This window comes from Glycine max, chromosome 2 (genome assembly GCF_000004515.6).
Source record: "Glycine max cultivar Williams 82 chromosome 2, Glycine_max_v4.0, whole genome shotgun sequence".
Lineage (NCBI taxonomy): Eukaryota > Viridiplantae > Streptophyta > Magnoliopsida > Fabales > Fabaceae > Glycine > Glycine max.
Genome location: NC_016089.4, coordinates 27,491,137 through 27,500,673, shown reverse-complemented (window position 1 = coordinate 27,500,673; position 9,537 = coordinate 27,491,137). Strand labels below are relative to the sequence as shown.

Genomic DNA, 9,537 nt, shown 5'->3' with positions numbered 1-9,537 from the left:
AATCCAATTAAATTTTAGAGGGGGTGAACATTTTCTTGCTACACCTCATTGTCACATCATATAGTCACACTTTGTGCATGTCCTTCATGCTTTACATGCCTCATGATACCTAAGCACACTTAGTGGAGAATCTTGGACTTAATCTTGGATTAGTGGGCTGAACCATAGCTAAAATTCACTAATCATAATTAGTGAAATTTTGGATCCAAAATTTGGCTCCACAAATTCAATTTCAAATTCAAGTGAAATTTGAATAGAAATTCAAATTTCCCTCCAATTTTGTGTGACACTTAGGCTATAAATAGAGGCCATGTGTGTGCATTTTTTGAACTTTTATCATTTTAGAATTACACTTCAAAGTTCAAACCTCATTTGAGACATAAAATTTCGTGCTCCTTCTCCCTCCCCTCATCTTCTCCTCCTTCAAGCTCTTATCCATGACTTCCTATGGTGGTGAGCTTCTTCTTGACTCATCTTCTCCTTCAAGTGGCATCTCCAATCTTCTTTCTTCCTTCTCTATTTCCTTGCCATTAATCTTCAAGAAGCAAAGGACTTCATTGATGAAGAAGATCCAAGGCCTACAAGCTCAACATGGAGCTACATCACTACTCATTCTGTTATTTATTTATTTTTCTTCTACTTTTGTTGGTTTACATTTCCTTTCTTGATTTAAGGGCTCAAATAACTGAGTAAATTTCTTAGGCAATCTTATTAGTGGGTGTCAAGCTACAAAGGATCATAACAAAGATGGGACTAAGGATTGAAGACAAAGGGGAAGTATTCAAGGATGCACTAGTGGTGGAGCCAGGAGATGACTTGTTCTGGTTCAACTGTCCACGCCTCCTTCTCTTTGTCATTCATCTTGTTTTCTTTCTTGTAGTTTCACTATTCTTTTTCCTAAAGTTTTGTCATATAAAGCATTATTGTGTCCCAAAAATAGTTATGTTTGCTTCTATTATGATCAATTGTAACAGGGCACTAAAATTGGAATTTATGGATCTAATTGCCCAGAATGGATTATGGCAATGGAGGTTTGACACTTCTATAACCCTTGTGTTCTCAAAATTTCCTTTATTGTTCTTTCTTGCTATAATGCTATCATATCATACTTCATAATTATGTTTATATTGGCGTAGGCTTGTTCTGCTCAAAGCTTTGTTTGTGTGCCTCTCTATGACACCCATGGTAAGTTTTCTCTGAGATCAACTTGTTAAATAATTTCATGTATGCCTACTTCTCTCTCTCTATCTCTCATCTTTATTGTTCTGCGATTAAGATGCATGCCAAAGATATGATCCTAACCAAAGCCAATCTTCGGTCTTTGTTTATTTTACATCTCTTAGTAAACAGATATGGTGCTCATTCTCTTTATTAGTTTGAAATTATTTAATTAGTTTTCTGGTCTAAATAAAAAGGCAACATTCAAATTTTAATTAAGGCATTTTTTCTCTTTTAAATGCAGGGCCTGGTGTTGTAAATTTTATCATAGATCATGCATAAATAGATTTTGTGTTCGTCCAAGATAAGAAGGTTAAAGAGGTAAGGAAGGAATATCAATTTTTTATATATAAAAAAGTTAATATTCTACTTCAGATGATTTTCTATATCAGAGATTCAGAGCAGCAGTTTATAGGCTCTTCCTGAGTTCGTATACCATTTGCAGCTTTTAAATCCTGAATGTAAATCTTCAAAGCGACTGAAAGGTAAATTTAAGTGTTTAATTTTCAATATTTTTGTGCTCTAGCTAGCAAAACAATTTAATGAGATAAACTAAAATTGATTATGGTTACAACCATGGTGTGCTTCACTTCATTAACAGAGGAAGAGAAAGCTAAAGCCACCGCAATTGGAATTAAGCCATATTCGTGGCATGACTTCTTGCACTTGGTTAGTAAGTAGGGAATTGGTCATCCAATGCATAAATCATACCTCTATGCTTATTAGCACTAAAGGAATTGCTATCTTGTATAACTGCTTGGTTTGTTTTCTTCAATTGCTTGCGCGTTTTTTATTTTTATGATGCAATTGTAGAATTTGGTTTGTTTTGTGAAGGTTAGAGGATGCGGTTTCTAAAAAATTGTTCACATGGGATAAATGAGTTACTTTTTTTCTTTTTTCTTTTGAAAAGGTGTTGTGTTATCTATATGAACCTCTTTAATTGAATCAGTTGCTCTTTTGTGAAATAAATGTAATCCCAAGCTGGCACAAACTTTACAAAAATAAAAATAAAAAATTCATATGGATATATGGTGTTAAAACTGTTCTCTGTAGGCTATTCCTGTAATTACTCGTAGTTAGCTGTCTATCTGATCTAGTTAAAATGGACTAACTATTATTCTTTCAAGGAAAAGAAAACCCAAAAAGTACTTTTCCTCCTCAGGCTCATGACATTTGCACAATAATGTACACTAGTGGACCCTAAAGGTGTTGTTTTAACGAATGAAAACGTAACGGCTTTAGTAAGAGGAATGGATCTTTTCATGGAACAATTTGAAGACAAGGTAAATCTAATACTTGATACACTGGAAAATTGTTATGATACCATGCATTTTTCTCGTAACAAAAGTGACAAGAATACTATTAATTTGCATAGATGACTGTGGATGATGTGTATTTATCATTCCTACCCTTGGCTCATATCCTTGATCACACTATTTAGGAGTACTTTTTCTATAAGGGTGCATCGTTCGATACTATCATGGGGTACGTTTGTCCACCAATTTCACATTAATTTGGATTTCCTTGGTAGTATCACTACTACAAATTTAATTTTTTACGACACCTATTCTATGATGGTTCTCTGGGAACCACCTTAGAAAGTGAGGCGGTGGTACTTTTGTAAGTATTATAATAAAAAATACATTTTACAACGCACATTCTAAGACGGTTATTGAAAACCCTTAATTATGAGTTATTTTTCTAAGTTCAATAAATAACACATGAAATGCATTGATATCTTAGGCTCTTTGGAAGTCTAACTTTGTTTCCATCTCTCATGTCGCATTTGTGCTTCCTAATTCCTTTATTATATCTATCTCTTCCATTTTTCTAAATATAGTAGTTTGGGTTATGCTACTTGAAATTGTATTTCTCTTGCTAGACAGGGACAGAAAAACAAGGGTCTGTTTGGTTTCATAAAATGTTTTATGTTTTCATATCTTATTTTCATTAATAACATGATATAAATGGAGACAAAACATGTGTCTTGAACCAAACAAGCTCTAAATTCCCTATTCTCTTAATTTGTTTCTAATTCATTATAGGGTAAATTTTAACCAAATGCATTTATGTTTTGAGTACTGGCTTCAATCTATAAATTAAAACAATCATTTTATGATTGAATGTAGTAACACATGACACAAATATAACTTCAAAAAATAATATTTGATACTCAACATAATATATCTCATTTCTGCTGTGTAGGAAAATTGAGTACACGCTTTGAGGAAAGAAGCTGATCACTGTGTTAAGATGGTAGAATTGATAGAATATAACTTGGAAGATGTGGATGCTGCTATATTAGTTGTTCGTGTAGCTCTTGCAAAGGGTATGAACTGGGATGACCTTGCTCGGATGGTGAAGGAAGAAAAGAAAGTTGGAAACCCAGTAGCTGGTCTCATTGATAAGCTTCATCTCGACAGGAACTGCATGACTTTACTGTTAAACAACAATCTTGATGAAATGGATGATGATGAGAAGACACTCCCTGTGGATAAGGTTTTTATTTTTTTATTTATTGTATAAAAGAATAAATTCTTATAGGTTGTTCTATGTCAATAAGTCTTTATTATCAATTTTTCATTAACTTATTATCTTGTCATTGTCACTACCATCGTTGATTTTCTATATATTTTTATACATGTGGTCTGTGATGGGAAGAATTAAGAAACAGAATTAGTTTTGCAGAGTTTGCCTCATTTCAATTTCTAAGAAGTTTATTGGATCATTACCATTTTATATATCATATGCATTATAAATCGGTTACTTAACTGGGTTTCCATTTGTGGTAGGACATACAAGTTTCAGTTTGCACTTATGTTTAGAAATATGCCATTACCAGATCGTAATACTTATCTTGGAATTCCTCTCATTCTTAATTGCCTGTAAGAAAAATTTACCCTATATGTTTCTTCTGGATTTTTTTAAGGCAAATTTCTTATAATCTGCTTCCATACTTTACTTTCTCTGCTCTAATGAAGCTATTTTATTTTTTGTTTTCTTTAAAAAAATGTGATTTTTCTTAAATTTTAATGAAAGATACCTTATGCTTATGGTTTTATAGGAATATTCATTTTGGCTTCTTTGTGATATTTGGCCAAAGGTTATTTTCAAGGGGTGTAGTTTGATTTCCTTTGATCGTTTCTTGTTATTGTTGGAGAATACCTCACTTAACCTTTTGCTTCTTCTCTCCCAACAAGAAACTAAAAATAGGCATTTCGGCACTTAATGTATTGCGAAGACAACACAAAATCATATTTGAATCAAAGTTAATACTGATTTATGAGCTTTTATCAATAATGATATTTGTATACTCTTTCTAATAAACACTTATTTGATATTTTTATTTTTTCTTTTCTATATTTCTCTCGACATCATATTTTATATAAATATGCTACATAAAAATTTTCTTCCACCACACCCTCTTATCATGGGTTTTGGCCTACTATTTTGCTTGGATGAGAGTTCCTTGGGATCTCATTTAAATGAAAGAAGAGTAAGAGGAGAGGAGGAAGAAGCAGATGATTATAAAGGAGAAGTATGCTGACCAGGATGAGGAAGAAAGGAGCATCCGAATGAAATTGTTGGTTGTGAGTTCAGTAGCTTACATGTCCTTTCATTTCTTTCCACAGACCACATAAATAATTGATATGTTTTTTCCTTATGCACGATACATGCAATATATTTTCAAAATTGTAGGCACCATGTGTCTGGGATACATATCACATGCCTTGTTAAGATAAGTCCACAGATGTTAAATTTAATTAATGCTGAAATCTTTTCCTAAAAAATCTTTTTAAGAGATCAGTTTAGGAGAAAGTACACGAGACCCCATAATGGAAATTTTCAAGAACATTTTACTACCTCCCATGTAATTTTTGCATATTTTGTTTTCCAGATTCCACCATGATTTAAGTCTAAAGCTGGTTTTTTTGTGGTATTGTAGTCTTCTGGAAAATCAATCACGAAGGAAGAGACATCATCTGAAAATGATGCATTGGACAAAGGGAAAAAACCAGGCAGTGGTAAGCCTTTCTATAGTTTCATCACCAGTGTTGCTGATATTGAGTTGACCAAGCTTGGTCTCAACTTGATTACAATTGGATTGCCTTAAAACTCAGCTTGAATTTATGTGAACCAATTTGTTTGGATTGAGCTTGGCTCAAATAGAAATTGTAACTGTTCTGATTGGCTTAGCTCAAATCGTTTAGATATATGAGCCAATTTGAGTTGAGCTGGATCATGCATTTCATTAATAGGTTCTTATACATATTATATTATATAAATTTGTGTATGGTAATATATATTAGTTTGTATAATATGTTTTTTTTAATCTTTTTTTGATTTTATGATTTGATTGACGGAGTTTATGAACCAAACAAGTTGACTGTCATGAGGCAGCTTCTAGGAACTAAAACTACATGTCCCTGTCATTTTCTTTCCCATCATGAAACCTGGATCCTAAAACCCCAACCCCGTGTAGGATTTACTCAGGTGAAGTTTTGTTTTGTTTTCTTTCTTTCTTTTCTTTAGCTAGAGTTAAGAATTTTTTATGTTTTATATCCTATTATCCTGTTCAAACACTGCAGTTTTGTTTTGAGTTTGGATATGGCAGTTGAAGTGATTGAAAATGGTAAGACAAGACCATTGATGGAAATACAGATAAGAACAACTGAAATGGACAGGCTAGCAGTTGGTGGAATAGCTGCTCATTCATTATACAAGGCTGGCCTTACTGATCCTGAGGAGGTTAGTGTCTTCTTTCAAAAATGAGAATATAAATTTCTATCATAGAACATTAGGACTATACAAAGAAAATTGAAATTAATTTCATCTCTATACATATATCTAAAAACTAACTACATATGAAGACATTGAACTTATTTTTATTCTTTTATCTTCTTGAGAGAACAAAAAGAAGGGAATTGGCATGTATGTTTTAGTTGTTGTTGCTCAGGCAAAGCGTCTGAAGACCATCATGTTGGCTGCAACTGAATTGACTACGCTGTGCCTTAAAGATTTTCTGACAAGTACAAATCATAAAGGAATTGAAATTGACCAGAGGGATAGAGCGTTTTGCCTTCTTGACAAGAACGGAGACGATAAAATTAGCATTGAGGAACTTACACAAGTGATGGAGGAGCTTGGTGCGCCAGGAGAAGATGCCCGAGAAATGATGCAGCTCCTTGACTCAAACAGTGATGACTCCCTCAGCTATGACGAATTTCATATGTTCCAAGAACAGGTAATTTGATATCTTGTGATAGATGGAATAAAATTTGATTTGTTCTTTGTTGTAAAGTGCATCTTCGTGCATAATTTTTTTAGTTATGTAGAGTTTCTAAATTATCCCATTATCAGATTACCAAAGCTTACTTTCACTACACATTCATGGTTAAGTTAGAACATTTGGATCCCATTTTTATTTTTGGTTTTCTGCTATTTACTGTCAAAAGACTATGTCACGGGATATTTTTTGTCAGAGGAGATATATCATAATTTATAAACAATTTGTTTAATTAGTCTAAATATTTAGTTTCTAAAATCGTTTGTTGTTCGATTGTTTTTAGAATAAATTTTTTGAAACAATGGAGGGTTTTATTGAAAAAAATTTCAATAGCAAAAAAAAATAACATTTTAAGATGGTTATTTTGACAATTATCTTTGTATTCTAAACATTCTAAGACGATTATTCTAATGACCGTCTTAAAAAGTCAACTAGCATAACTACTTTCTACGACGGTTATAACGAAGACCGACTTAGAAAGTCACCTACATTGACAACATTCTAAGACGGTTTTACTTACGACCGACTTAGTATCTTTGACATTCTACGATGGTTATTCATATAAACATCTTAGAATAACCTGTTTACTAAGACGGGTGATCGCAAAAAACCGCCTTTGTATACCAAACATTCTAAGACGGTTATTGGTATTACCGTCTTAGTATACTTTACCTTTTAAGATGGGCCTACAACTGTTGTTATATTGTGTGCGCTATTTTACAACACTACTTTCTAAGACGGGTTAAAATCGTTGTAAAATGCCTAAAAGAACCGACTTAGAAAACAACATTTATAATAGTGTATTAACTATTGACATGTCAATATGGAACCTTAAAAAGAAGTACAAATATTCTATTTTTTTATTTTTAAATTTCATGAATTTCTTGAATTGTTTGCTTGAAGGATATGAACGCGTTGAGGTATGATTTAATGGAGTTAAAGCCAACACTATTTGCTAGAGTCCCACGGGTTTTCGAAAAGGTCTATGAAGGCAAGGCTACTCCTCTACAAAAAATTTATTGCTTGTGGATTAGAAATGCGAGCAACACTATACATATTTTGAATGCATTTTTTTGTTGTTGACTTAAATTTATTAGAAACTATAATTTTTTTTGGATCTTATTAATTTTATAGTTTTTAATAAGTTTTAAATAAAAAATGTGTTAGGAGAAATGTTGTGATAGAATGTGTTGTTTATACTTTGTTTCAATGAAAAAGAATATGTGTTTCAGGAATCAAGAAAGCAGTGGAAGAACTCAATCCAATGAGGAGAACAGTTTTTGGCATGCTCTACAACTAGTAAGTTGGAATTCTGTATGATGCTATATTTAGTTGTAACATTTTTTGGTAAAAGTAATAGTACTTTCATTTATTGAAATCATGGATTTTAGGCCGAGGCAGTTTTGCTAATTCATATTTTTTTCTTCAAATGCAGCAAACTTGGTTGGATGAAAAAAGGATACAAACATAGACAAGCATCACGTTTAGCTGATTTATTAGCCTTCAAAAAGGTTGTACAATATCTCTTACCTAAAACTTGTATTTTTATTTTTCTTGAAAATAAACTTCTTTTACATATGGGTAAAACCTTCTCCAAATTTTCAACCTACTCCTGTCCTAACTCCTACCCCTCCATTTTAGGTCAAAGCTAGGCTTGGGGTCGTGTTCGACTAATAATACTGGTGGGGTAGCCTTGAGCCCAGAGGTGGAAGAATTCTTGGGTGTCACTACTTGTGCCTTTCTATGGCAAGGCTATGGTAAGAAGAAATATAGTTATACTATAAGAAATATTAACAAAACTATTTTTTCCAACACACTTTTACTTGGGTGTCATTAAACATGTAATCTCATTCTTAATTTAGTGAATCTTATTTTCAAACTAACAAAAGTTTCAACCAAGAAAAGAGACTTGATTAAAAAATATGTTATTAGTCGAGAAATTATTATATAGCTCAAAATATGTAGTATTGGCTGATCTTCACATAAATGTAACCATATTTTTCAATTTACTCAAGAAAAATATTAATAATAAATCACATAAAGATTTATCAGAACAACGTATCTCAAAATATTTAATAATCTTATACTATATATAGATAAGATTAAACAGATAAAATCTAACATTTTTATGTTGGGCATAACACAACATATAGATACATTACATTGACACAATTAATGGTTAATCCAGGTCTGACATAAACATGTGGACCAACTACTCTTGGCTTTCCCGACGAAATGTGCATGCTTGGTACCGTTGGTGCTGTATCCATATATAATGAAATAATGCTAGAGGAGGTTCCAGAGATGGGCTACAATCCTCTTGAAACTCCTCCATGCGGTGAGATATGTGTGAGAGGGAAAACTTTTTTCACTGGTTACTACAAAAATCCAGAGTTAACAAAGGAAGCTATTAAAGATGGATGGTTTCACACAGGTAATTGAGTTGTCATTTCCTGCCTCAAAAAATGAATATGTTTTTAGGAATCTTTATATGGTCTAATGTGATTGTGTGTCAATGTCTTTTTATCGGTTCATGTTTAATTTTCCACCTCTATTTGGCACGATATACAAGCTAAGATAATGAAAATCGATGTCTTTTCTCACTTTTATTGCCACGCCATGATCCCTGCCAAAAATGAGTGGGGAGAGCATTAACTCTAGAGCATCCAATATGTCTCTCTTTGGAAAAGATATCTATGCCAGCGTAACCGTGCAATCATTATAATATGCTTTTCATGGACCATAGCAATTTTAGGTTCTGTTTCCAAATCATTCTCCACCTCCAAACTCATCAATTCCACGTGTGTGTCCCTAATTTTCTGCTATTTAAACCAACTCTGATTTTTTTCTTGCAGGTATTTGTTTTTTATTAAATTATAATTTTAATTTTTCTTATTTTCTAAATTTATGATTTTGATTTGTTTTATTTTTAAATGTAACATGTGATCACTAATTTTATAAATTAGTGATTTTGATTCCATGTTGTTGTTATTGATAGAATCACATGCACAAAAGTGTAAAAGATGTTTGCA

At 32.4% G+C, this 9,537-nt stretch overlaps 1 pseudogene; it reads left to right on the top strand.

Moving 5' to 3' along the window:
- Window positions 1-747: 747 nt before the first annotated feature.
- LOC102666242 (long chain acyl-CoA synthetase 1-like) lies at window positions 748-8,947 on the top strand (annotated as a pseudogene).
- Window positions 8,948-9,537: the final 590 nt, after the last annotated feature.